We start from the raw sequence: 14,049 nt of genomic DNA, 5'->3' as shown, positions 1-14,049 counted from the left end.
CCTAGTCGTCGCCTATTCTAAGCTTTTAGAGCTATATACCGAGGGCGATAGGACGTTAATCGTAGATAATATATTCGTAAAACCGGATAGTAGTAGGCACCGTATATGTCTAGTAGGCTTTATTATCGATAGGATAGCGGTTACGATAGCGGTAATACGAATAGACTACCCGACCGTAAATAGGTATTGTTTAGCCGCGTAGTATATAAAGTTAATACTACTAGATACGTATCTAGACGATCTGCTATTAATACTCTATACGACGACGACAACATTAATTAAGAGCGTATAGTAGGAGTACTTTCCCGACGCGATCCTATACTAGGCGAAATAGTACCTAAACTACTTGTTAATAGTAAATAGTATCCGATTACTACGCCGAGTAGTAGGGCTACCTATATAATAGGATTTAGTAGATCTTACCGTTAAGGTAATTCCGGTTCTAGAGGCGGCATACCGTAAGCTACTAGACGTATACAGTATAGCTAACCTCGATAAAGCATTAGAGGAGGTAAAGAAGGTCCTAGAACTTAAGTTTAGAGGTAAAGATTTAATCGACTACATTTGCGACGAGTATATACCTTTATTATTAGACGGGATATCTAACGCTAATCGAATAGTAAGTATAGTATAGGAGGAAGGCTAGAGAATACGAGATAGTATACGTATCGGAGTAGCCGTATAGCTCGAGGCTACGCGGGGCGGTATCTCGGAAATGTTAGAAACGATAGATCTATTCTAGGCAGGGTAACTATAATATATCGATAGGCTCGAGTATATATAAGCCTATACTAAGCATATTATATATAATGCATTCGATGTATATATACTATCGTCTCTAAGTAGATATAGTAGTTAAGCAATATAGACCGCCTCGTATTTCTCTAACCCGTTAAACTATAGGATAATAAATGCGACTATATAAGAGTGCTAACCGTTTTACCGGCTAGGAAAATAGATAATAGCCCGGCAGTTTGCTAGGCGGTAAAACAGTTAGTATTATACTATTAATAATTTACTATATAATATGCGGTAGTAGGAGGAGGTAACCTATAAAACCTACCCTAGAAAACGCCGTTAGTATACGGAGCGTAATACGTAAGTAAGCTAGACCCGAGGGTTAGTAACGATTAGGGTAAATCTTAGCGGCGGTAAGGTTACTAATTTGCTCGGACTGTCTCGGTTATAGTAGGTTTATATTCAGGTAGATAAATAATAAAAGATGTCGTTAGATTAGGGCATTGTTATCTAATCGATCGGGGGAGAAATCAGTTTTCGAGAATTGTAGTCGTTCGAAAATATACTATAATTTCGGACGTATATCCCGGGTAGACGAACTAACCGCTATCTATTCTACGATATTACGAGTTAACAGTTTTAAGAACCGAATACTAACCGAGTTAATCGTAGTATTTTATTGCGTATATAATAACTATATATAAACTAGTATATAGCCTAATAAGTCCGTATACGGGTCCGTTAGTATTATAACGTAAGGATATATCGGATTGCCTCGATAATAGCCGGATTAGATAATAGTAGACTACTAGGTAAGTAAGAATATACTAGACTAAGATAGCTAAGGCTACGATAACGGTATAGATAGCATACCGGACGTCCTAATAGAAGATATACGATAAAATCTAGTCGGCGAGGTATAATAGTCGAGCTATATCTAGGGATAGATAGCGCAATTAGGGTTCGAGCCTTAGTAGCGTTGCTATACTACGACCTATAGCTAGTAGACGCATCTGCTATAACCGCAATTATAATACGAAAGTGCTAACCATTTTGCTAGCTAGTAAAAGTAATATAGACAATATAGTTTGCCGCCTAGCAAACTAGTTCGTATCTAATCGTCGTTTAGTAGATTAGCCCTAGGTTATATAACGCCTAAGTCTCGTACGATAGAAGTGCTAGATATAGAAATTCGGGTAGCACTATAACTATATACATTTACCTCCTATACGTAGCTAGCGATGTTTAGCGGCACTACGGCGTAGTATCGACTATACTATATATATAAATAATAAGTAGGTTAACGTATAAGATCTCTATAAATAGCTTATATCTAATAATACTCGATCTAGCCGACTCCTTTACCGATAGGTTCTAGTATTTTAATACAGGTATCGCGAGATAGGGAAAAACCGGTAGATTGTCTAGCAAGTATACCTACGTTAAGTTATATAGGGTATAATCCGACTTAACTAAGTATATCCTCTACTAGCGAGATCTAACCTAACTACTAGAGGAGGCCTATAGTTAGTACGATAGTATAGAAACTAAGCTAGTACGTCGATCGGTTAGGGTATTAGCGCACTCGCTAGGATAATAGGTATAAAGCAGATACCGGTAGTAAGAAATAACCCGGGTAAGTAGCACTTTATTAGCTACCGTCGATAGTATATATAAATGCGAGGCGAGAGAGCTATAGTATTAGCGCTCGACCCCTAAGTAATAGTAGGGGCTAGAGGGAATATAAGAGATTACAATAGATAATATACGACGACGTACGAGGAGAGATTAAATTAAACCTAACTTATATACGCGGATTTTAAATACGACGCCTAGATCGAAATACGGTGCGGTATAACCGCGCTATTCGAGTATACTAGAGAGAGTGCGTAGGCGAGTAGCATATTATAAAAGAAATAGTATATAATAAGCAGAGGTAGACGCGTAGGTACGAGCGGTACGGTAAAATTTAATCGAGTTTACGTACGGTTCTAGGAGGACGTAAGGTAGGATCGGCTATAATAATAGACAAAGTAGCGATACGGTAGGTAGTCTAATATATATAGCGAGGAAAGATATAAGAGGACGTCGGTTCTAGAGGTTGTCTATATCCTACCTTTATCCGATTTCGCCTACTAAATTGCTCGAGTACGTCGCTATTCCGAAACTTCTCTCTACGGCTAGCTATCGCGTAGATACGAGTAAGACTACCGAGATAGCCGACTACTAAATGTTAGCGAGTTATGCCGAGCCGGCGCTAGCGACTAGTAATATAGCTAAGTATTGCGATAGAATATTAATACAACGATAGTTATACGAGCGACTACTACTACTTCTATAGTATAACTAGGCGAGCTTCTCGGTAGAGGAGAAATAGTTATATTACGTAGAATATATAGCGTTTTCATTTGCATAGGAAATATACTATTATAGGATAGAAATAGGGGAATAGCGACTAGATAAGTTAGCGACGTAGGCGCGGGTTAATAGGCCTAGCGATTAGGTAGATAGTATACTAGTAGGTAGTAATATAATAGTAGGTAAGGGCATAATAGAAGTTAACGAGAGAGTAATAGATAGATTAAGTAAGGGTATAATAGAGGTTAATAAAGGAGGAATAGGCGGACTAGGCGAAGGCTATAATAAATAGGGGGTAAGCGGGAGGAGGAGCGTAGAGAAAGATTTATCGGCCGGCTAGGTAGTATAAGGGCGAACAATAAATAAGGAGTAGCTAAGTATAGAGGTGCTAGAGGAATAGATCGTAGAGATAGTAGTAGAAATAATAAGTCTACGAGCGGAAATACTCCGACGAAGGGCGACGATACTATTAGTATATTGTCGTCGGTAGGTTAATATACGACGTAGGCGAAAGGCGACGAGGAGGCGGTTAGGGTAAGGATAGAGAGAGTAGAATATATCGAGTAATAGTAGTTCGGTAGACAGATAGTTTATATTTTAGATCTCGACTAACTACGCTCTATCCGTATTTAACTTAAACGGTCTACCGATATAGGTAAATGCTAGCTATAACTGTTTAGTTATATACTCTGCTTCTAACGTCGGTAGATATCTTATACTATAGCGTACGAGCGTAGCGACGCTATAGCGTTATTAATTTAATAAGGATACTAGTGCAATAATATCGTTAGTAGATTAGAGACTATTACTCCCGCCTAACTACCGAGTTGATATAGCGATAATATAGCTACGTACCGACTATTTCGCTAGATAGAAAAGTAAATAGCACGACCGGTATATTATTGTTTTTTTTCCGGCTAGCGAAATAGTTAGCGTCTAGAATTCCTACTCTATATAGTTATTAGCGGGTACCGGATCTAGTTTAACGTTCCTAGCTAGAACGTGCTCGATAGCGATAGCGCAGAGACGAATACCTTAGATAGCCTTTTCTCTATCCTATATAGTGCTCTAAGTTATCTACCCGAGATATTCCTCTAGCGTTTCAAATTAGTGCTAGAATTTATCCCGGATCTAAGTAGGACCTATCTATAGCGACTAGAATACGCCGATAGCGACTAGCTATATAACGTCTAGCCGTTAACAACTCCGTATTTACTTGCTATATTCCTAGTATATAGTAAAAGGGAAATAGTAGTAGAAGTAGGCATAGTACCTCTCGATCGGCTTAGCCTAGAGCGCTTACCTCTTCTTTATAACTACGAAGTTAGCGCGTAGGTATTAAGAGAATTAGTATATAGGGAGACGGGGATTAACGAAGCGGCAGATAGTATATAGTTGTTAGATAACGGCGAGGTTGCGGTCGAACTATATTATACTACTAGCTTCGTTTTACTAGATATACTAGAAATAGGCGGTCTACCGACGGATCGCCTAAGTCTACGGCGTTTCGGGCTAGGTTAGAGGCGGTACTAGTCGGTATATATATCGTTAGTAGAGCTCGTTACTATCGTCTAGGTTAGATATATACGTTAGGCGGAATTAGGGACTATCGAGGTAATTAGATATAATTAGACGCAAACATTTACCTACGCGAGTATATTGCTATATAGCTTGCCTCTCGCGCTACTATATATAACTAACGTTATCTACGTAAGGGTATTAATCGAAGCTAAGCTTACTCTAGTTAACCGTTGCTAGTATAGTTAGTTCGGTTAGTAGTAGGAGGTAAGATAGTACTAGCTTTCTATCTCGCCTAGCGCGACCGGACTATTATATAAATAATATTAGTAAGGGTAGGAGGCCGACGTAGACAATAACCCGGATACGTAGTATATCGAATCCTTCGCCGAGTATAGGAGTAGCGACGAGAAATAGATTGTCGGTACTATTAAGCTAGGCGTCGAGTAGCTATTCTTTCTCGCTAGTAGTTCTACTAGCAGCGGTAAAGTACGGGCAATTAATTTCCCTTACTAGCTACTTAGCGTAGTCGAGACTATATACGAATACTAGGACGCGATCGCTAGGTACGAATATACTCGCCCTAGGTTGCTTCCTAATAAGTCGTACGGCTATAAGTAGTAACTATACCTACTAGTATAAGGAAACACGATATATAATGTTAGCGCGATTAGTACTCCGCCGTACTATTATAGGCTAGGCGATAACGTTGCGCTATAGGAATTTAGGTTCTATCGATAGTAGTAGAGTAGCGGTTAGGTAGACGACCTAGGTACTAATCGACCCGAGATAGCTAAATTAGCGAAAGATAGAGCGATATAGCAACGCAGTTACGGTTAAATAGCACTCGTCGACGAAGATACGATCGAGCTAGTTCTAGACGCTAAGACGCTATATATATATAATAAATTAGGTAGAGTAGGCGGCCTTAGCGCTAACTAGGATAAGGGAAGTAGGGCGCTCTATTCCTAGTTACTATACTACGTAGGACACTTTAGCGGCTTTAAGTCGGGTAAGTATATTAACTCGTAGAGCAACTAGAGGAAGGATAAGTACGGCAGTCCGCGTACCTTTTATATAGTAAGGAACTATAAAGAGGAGACTCTTACCGGCGCTAGTACCGAGGACGACGAGCAGTCGGGCCTCGAGGAAGAGAATCTATCGTATAGCGGTCGCTTAACTCTCGCTCTTCTACTATAGCCGCGGGTTTTATATAATTTCGCGCGCGTACTATAGGGCTTTATCGAGGGTAAAGACGGGGGCGAGACTACTATTCTCGAGTACTAAGAGGTTGCTAATAGAGCTACCTAGCGACGGCTAGGTCCCCTAGTAGCGAGTAATAGCGGTAGAAAGCTAGAGGAAGTTCGACTAGATACGAGACGCGCGGTACCTACCTTAGATTAAGCTATCCTATAAGTTAGACGACGCGGCGAATAGATTAGCGTTAGTATATAAAATGTTAGTAGTATAGAGACTGTAGTTGCGCTGCCTAGCTATAGCTGCCTTTATATCGTCGACCTCGTCGTCTTCGTCGTCTACGTCCGATTAATCGAAGCCTACGAACTTACTAAAGAATTTCTTAACGATAGCGACGGAGAAGTAACGCTACTCGCTAATACCGAAGGCGGGCAGGCTAGCGGCTATAGTCTGTCGACAAAGGTATTAAGTTATAGTATTATCCGACTAGACGAGGTTGTCCTTAGACTAGAGGAAAGAACTAAGTACCTATCCGGGGTTAGATTAATACTAGTAGAGCTCGCGAAATAGTTAAATATATATAAGGTAATCGACAAGTAGGCGGCCGAGCTTAAATAGGAAGCGGACGTTTTGTTTGTTATTTAGCTTCTAGCGGAGCTTAGTATAGGTTAGGTAAATTATAACGCATCTATCTCGGATAGTAATAGAGCGGACCGACTAAGTATTACGCTATGTCGCCGAGAAGAATTCGGGTTCGTAGGCAGGCTAACCGCTACTAATAAATATAAGGACGCTAAGCAGCTAAAGGAACTCTTAGACGCAATACTTATATACGCCGACTACCGAGCTAAGGTAGAGTGTATCTAAACCGGCCTCTAAGTATAAATGTAATAGAGCCGGATTACTAGCGATAGCGTTAATAACGAACGTCCGAGCTAGGTTAACGATAGTAGTATTACGCTTATTCTAGAGGAAGCTAAAGTAGACGGTAGTTTCTTTAGGACGGTTATAAAGGTCGGTAAGGGGGATAGAGTTGTACGGGAGTCTAAAAAGGAGGTCGCGCCGTAGGATCTTATACGCCTATCGATAGCAATACTCGAGTAGGGTAGTTAGGTCTATAACTCGTAGCACGACGTCTCTAAATTAAACAGATTTACTATCGGCGGCCTAGACAGCCTAATTAGTCGATATATAGTTGCTAGTAAAGGCGAAGAGGGCACTAAACGCTAGCGGACAATTTCTCGGATAGCGGTCTCTCGCGTAAAGAGTAACTCTATCTTATACTTAATAGCCTCTAAAACTTCGTCGTCGCGGTCGAAGCCCTAGTTATAACGCCGGGAGTAGTTAAATACAAGGAGTTGCCCTATCTAAACAATAGCGGAGAGATAGTAATTAAAGTCGTTTAGCTCCTACTATACGCCCGAATGCGGTTATACTATATAAAGGGCGAGGTAGCTAAGGAGCGGGGAGTAGAACCGACGACTACTAATTAGGTACTAGAATAGGGAGAGTAATAACTAGGAAATAAGAGGATATAGTTCTAGTTCTTCCGTTTCGGTAATACCGCTTCGGACGTAGTCGCTAAGTTTATTCTAGAGTTCGCGCTATTCGTCGGTCGGCGTTACTTAAGTAGGGCTATAGTCGACTTTTTTATCGACTTTATCGCTTACTTAACTAGCGACTTCGGCGTCGACGTCGTCGTTAAGTTTATCGGTAGGCGATATTATAGAAGGGAAAAATAGAACTTTAGGGGAGATATAACGAATAAAATATACTAGCGCGTATAGTATAGCGTTAGCGTATTTAAGTTCGCTCGAGCGGGTCTTATAGCGCCGAAAGCGAAAATGTTTATAATAGTCGGACTTCTATATTATATTATAAAAGTTAGCGAGGGCTTACTTACGGGAATTAGTAAGGTTAAAATAGGGGCTACTTTCGCTATAATACCTTATCGTATAAGAGAACGCTCGGCGAGCGATAGCGATAACTTCTATAATATAGGGCTTATTATCTTCTTTAGGGAGGCAGACAGCGGCTTATATTTCGTCTTTATAGAGTAAGACGACGTAAAGGTCGATAAAGAGTTACTAAATCTAGGGAGGGAGGGCAGATACGTAGGCTAAGCTATTATAAACGACATTTCGATCCTCGTCTAGTTTCTCCCAGATATCGGCCTAGGCTTTAATTAGGGTAGACGCAAACTAGTCGTTATATAATAAGGAGGGAATAGGCACTATACGAGCGCGACGACAAACCTAGAACAAGCGATTCTATCCGGGTTCGTACCTAGCTTTAAGGTAGAAGAATTGCTATACGTAGATATTACTCTCCTATAGGCGATTAGGTATCTCTTATAGGCGGGCTTTTCTACTACCGCCCCGAGTCTAGGTATTAGTCTACTTATGTCGCGTTTTATAATACTCTTATATCGAGGTACGCGAGTAAAAGATAGCCGTATATTATTCGCCCTATTCGTCGACGGTAGTATATTAGAAACAATCGAAGTAGAGCGGGAACTCCGGGGCTTAATTATCGGTTAGCTAGGGCTAAATCACCTAGTCGGGTATTATAGCAACATCGGGGAACGGCTTGAATTCTTCGATAAGAAGGCGACGGATAGTAATAGGAATAGTATATCGGTATTAGTATTACGGATCTAATTAGTTAGAGTCCTTATATAATCTTAGAGCGACGCTAAGACTAGTAGGCTAAGCTGTCGCTCTATCTTACTAGGAGCGATAGGAGCGGTCGAGAGCGATAGCGTCGCTTACGTCGCTTACGACTATAGACAAGATATCTCCTTTGTATTTAGGAACGCCGGAATGCCCTTATAGCTCGAGGCGTTCAACTTATGTTACCTACTTACTAATTAGAATTACCTTTGTACTAATTATTCTGTCTCTGCCTCCCGCTTGTATTAGCCTCTCTAAAGAAGCCTCGGCTTGTACGTAATAAGAAGTTACTTAACGATCTGTCGCGAGTAACTATAACACTTTAAACGCCCTTAGGATAAGTGCCTTATTACAAGTCGGAAGGGGAACTCCCGCCCCTAGCGAGATAGGCAGTACTCGACGTACTACCTCTAGTGCTAGCAATGTACTCGGAACCTATACCGGAAACGATTCTCTTAAGATCGGAAAGCTAGACTTTTATTACGGCGACCGAGACAAGTTCGATACCTAGGTTAGCTAGATAGATATGTATTTCATGTTTAATTAGGTTTAAGATAACTTAAAGCTAGTCTTCGCAACGACGTTTATACGAGGTAGGGCTTAGCATTAGGTTAAACTATTTCTTAGAACCTATCTAGATAGCAACGGAACCGACAATTCGGATAGAATCTTCGCAAGCTACGAAAATCTTAAGCGTACGATAAAGAAGGTCTTTAGATCTTCTAACGAAGTTGCTACCGCAGTTAGGGTTATCTAACATTTAACTTAGAAGGGGTTATATACCGATTACGCCGCTAAATTTTAGGAATACGCCTAACTTACGGATTAGGACGACGAAGCTCTTATAACAATATATCGGCGAGGTCTTAAGGATAACGTTAAAGACGAGCTTATACGCGACGGTAGAAAAATAGATAATATAGGAACATTAGTTAAGATTACGATCGATCTCGACGATAGGCTCTACGAACGAGCTTTAGAACGACGTTACGATTCCAAGACTTCTAGAAAAGCTAGTTATACTCCTAGATACGATAATAGACGAAACTATAGTACCTACGATAAACTAAAAGGGAACAACTACTACGGTACGCAACTAATAGAGCTAGACGCTACCTAGAAGGGTCGAGTAATTAAAGGAAGAAAAGGCAAGAGTTCGCCTAAGAAAGTAGAAAGATTAACTTGCTATACGTATAGCAAGGAAGGCTACCTAGTACGGAACTGCCGCGGTAAGAATATAGTACGACGCGAACAGTTTAATATAATACAACGAAAGGACTCGGGTAGAGAAGGCTACCGAATAGTAGTAGAGCTATACTCTATTAATAACGCGCCGAGGACCTACGTAGAGGTCGTAAAGAAAGAGCTACGACAAATCTGTATAATAGCACGACGACAAGAACCTATATATAGAACCCTTTACTAGAGATTCTGTTACGACGACTAATACTAAATTCATTATTCTACTAAAGTAGAAGCAGGATTCTTCCCTTAGATTAGGCGACTCGTACGAGAAGATGCGAAATCCTAGTTAGAAGAAGAAACGATTAATAAATCTTACTTAGATACCGACGATAAAGAAAACCGAGATCCGGAAGCTTTATTCCCTCCCGGGGAGGAGTTAGGAGCTATCCTAGAAGTACTAGAGTCCCCTTAGTAAGAGGAGGAATAGCAAGAAGATTTAGAAGGAAGTCTAGATACCGAGGAAGAAACTACGAATAAAGAAAGTAAAGACGAATTCGGGATTAACGACGATACGATCCTTACGTTTATAATAGATGCACCTATAGCAGCGCGAACAATCGCCTTGTATCTAGTACGCAAATACGAGGAAATGTTTCTAAAGGTTAACGGACAACGGAAGGTCGATCCTATCTAATTTGATTATTTCTAGATAAGCCTACGGGCAAAATTCTAGAATTACCCCCGGATACCTATAGACTATACGTACTATAACTTTATTACGGAGCGAGTACCGATAGGAAGTATAATTACGCCCTACGGATACGTCCTACCCGACGAAAGGACGATTATTACTCAAGATATACGTTAGACGGTTTAGCGATTAAATTAGCAATACCGAAAGGCTATAGTAGCGCAGGGACGGGACGTATATAACGATACCCTCGAAGAAAAATTATATGCCGAAGAAGCACGAACGGTAGGACTACGGATCCGTAACTAGTTAGAACAACGTTAGGCTACTAATTAGTCGGGAAACGGACTAACTCTCTAGATTAGAGCGTTCTAAGAGAGTTCCTTAATACCGAAAGCGCTCAAGCATTAATAGCAGTCTTCCGTACGAAAGTTATCGTTAACGGGCACCCGACGAGTGCATTAATAGATTCCGGAGCGAGCGGGAACTTTGCCTCCGAATTATTCGTTAAAAGCCGAGGGATCGTAACCTAAAGTAGAAGAGAAGGAGCGTATAAACTCATAGTAGTAGATAGGTTACCGCTACCTAGTATAGAACGAGAAACGATACCGTTACTACTAGCTATCTAACAGCACTACGAGGAGATTGTCTTAGATGTTACTAATATAGCTAGTTATAATATTGTATTAGGTATACCTTAGTTAAGAAAGTATAACCTAGTCGTAGACTAGAGAAAAGGAGTACTTATATTTAAGGAATGCGACTGTATAATCGGCATTTAACCTATACCGCGGTAGCGTTCGCAGGCAGATAAGATTAACAAACGCAGAGCGACTCGTAAGACGTTTACGTCGACAGGAATTATAGAGAACTGTATTCAACCCGGATCGATACTACCGTTAGGTTAGGAGGGTTACAATAATAATTACGGGAAGGATAGAAGTTATACGCTATCGAAGAATGAAACCAGAATCTCGGACCTAGACATTCCTAAAGAGTATACTAAGTAGAAGCGACTCTTTAAAGAGGAGAGAGGCAAGGCAGCCTTACCTAAACACTAACTATAGGATTATAAAATACACTTACAGCCTAGGAAAGAGCCTCTATAGGGACCCTTATACGCAATGTCTAAGAAAGAGCTCAAAACCCTAGACAAGTAGCTAAAAGAGAAATTAGAAAAAGGCTAGATATAGAAGTCGACATCCTCGGTAGCCTTACTAGTAATGTTCGTTCCGAAAGCCGGATTAGACGAAGGACGGCTAGTAGTCGATTTTAGACGACTTAACGATATTACAATTAAGAATCGGTACCTACTACCGAACATCGAAGAAATGCAAGACCGATTAACTAGATTAGACTAGTATACGAAGATTGACCTACGCGATGCGTTTTATACAATACGTATAGTAGCTAGATACGAATAGATAATAGCATTCCGAACAAGATATAGGCTTTACGAATTCTTAGTTATACCTATAGGACTTACAAATGCCCTAGCGTTATGTTAAGACCTCGTAAACGAAGTCCTCCGAGACCTTCTAGATATATACGTTATCGTATATATAGACGATATCTTAGTCTATACTAAGGGAGCTCTCGCGGACTATATACGAATAGTGTAGGACGTCTTTAAACGATTTACTTAAGTAGGATTTAAGACTGCACCTAAGAAATACGAATTCTATAAGAAGGAAGTTAAATTCCTAGGATTTATTATTAGCACTATAGGAATTAGGATCGATCTAGAAAAAACCAAGTCAATATAGGAATAGCTAACGCCTATATGCGTTAAAGACGTACAATCATTCCTAGGATTAGCTAACTATAATAGAAAATTCATCGAGGGCTACTCTAAGACAGCGGCACCCCTTACGGAGCTTATAAAGAAAGATAAGAAATAGAACTAGAGCACGAAGGAAGACGAAGCGTTTAGGCAGCTAAAGAAGCAATGCGTTTCTGCGCTAACGCTACGATTATTCGATAGGAGTAAGGCGGTCTAGATAGAAACAGACGCGTCGGATAGGGCTATAGGAGCATGCCTTATATAGGAGCATAACGGGAAACGACACCTAGTAGCCTATTACTCGAGAAAGATATTACCCGCGGAACAGAACTACGATATCTATAATAAGGAGCTGCTTGTAATAGTTGCATTACTACAATACTAGCGAGTATACGCGGAAGGAGCACTAAGTCTTACGATTCTTTCTAATTATAAGAATCTAACTTACTTTACTACGACTAAAGTACTAACCCGAAGACAGGCCCGCTAGTCGGAGCTACTAGGGCAGTACAAGTTCGAAATCCGCTATACCCTAGGACGCGAGAACGGACGAGCCGACGCACTAAGCCGCCGTAGCGACTATATAGAAGGTTACGAACTAGTATAGCAGCAGATATTAAAAGCGAACCAAGACGGAAGCCTTAGTGCTAATACAAAAGAATTTAACTACATTATACGAGTTCTTTAGGATATAGAAGAACAATTCCCAATCGAATATAGGAAATACTAAGTACCTAGGGAACGAGTTACGGAGTATATACGACAACACTACGACGGACTAGAAAATAGATACCCTAGAGTTTCGAAAATAATAGAACTAGTTAAGCGAAGCTTCGGATTCCTACATATACGACAACGAGTTCTAGAATATATTAAGAAATGTCTACAATGTTAGCGTAACAAGGCTAATAGATACGCTAGATATAGACATATCCAATTTAGGACGCTACTAGATAAACTATAGGACGAAGTTATAATAGACTTTATTACGAAACTACCGAAGTCTAAGGATCCGGTTATAGGACATAGCTACGATATAATACTTGTTATAGTCGATAGGCTTACGAAATACGTACACTTCATTCCTGCTAACGAAGCAAGTACGGCAGAGCAACTCGGATACCTCGTACTAGATAGACTTATACGATACTACGGATTTCTAAAGACCTATATTACGGATAGAGACAAGCTCTTTACGTTAAACTACTAGAAGACGCTTACAGCGACGCTTAGAATTAAGTACAAGCTATTAACGGTATACTATCTATAGACAGACGGCTAAACGGAAGTTAAGAATCAGGCCTTAGAGGTATACTTACGGCACTACGTCAATTACGTACAAAACAATTAGGCATCGCTATTGCCTATAGCACAACTTGCACTAAACAACTAACAATCTAAGACTACGAAAGAGACACTATTCTTCGCTAATTTTAGGAAACATCCGTAGCTGTTCGGGGAACAGTATTTACAGCATCTATACGCGGATAAAGCGATAGTCGCTTTAGAAGACTTAAAGCAGGTATATAAAGAATTGCAAAGGGCAATTGCCGAGTCTCAAGAAAAGATTACGGGACTATATAATGCTAAACGAAAAATGGCACCTTAGCTAAAAAAGGGGGATAAGGTCTACCTCCTAACAAAGAATCTAAAAACCCGGAGATCGACTAAGAAACTAGACTACGTTAAAGTCGGGCCATTTTTGATTGATAAGCCTAAAGGACTAGTTAATTACCGACTTAAACTACCGGACGACGCAAAAATCCACCTAGTATTCTATATCTCTATACTAGAACCTACAGACGCCGAAACACCGTATTAAGAAACATTTCACTTCTAACCTAAGGAAGAAAATAAGTTTAAAGTCGAAAAGATCCTAGATTAGCAAGGTTAGAAATACCTTGTTA

This window comes from Pseudocercospora fijiensis, assembly GCF_000340215.1.
Source record: "Pseudocercospora fijiensis CIRAD86 unplaced genomic scaffold MYCFIscaffold_2, whole genome shotgun sequence".
Taxonomy (NCBI): domain Eukaryota; kingdom Fungi; phylum Ascomycota; class Dothideomycetes; order Mycosphaerellales; family Mycosphaerellaceae; genus Pseudocercospora; species Pseudocercospora fijiensis.
The sequence above is the reverse complement of the archived record's forward strand: the minus strand, read 5'-3'. Positions refer to the sequence as shown.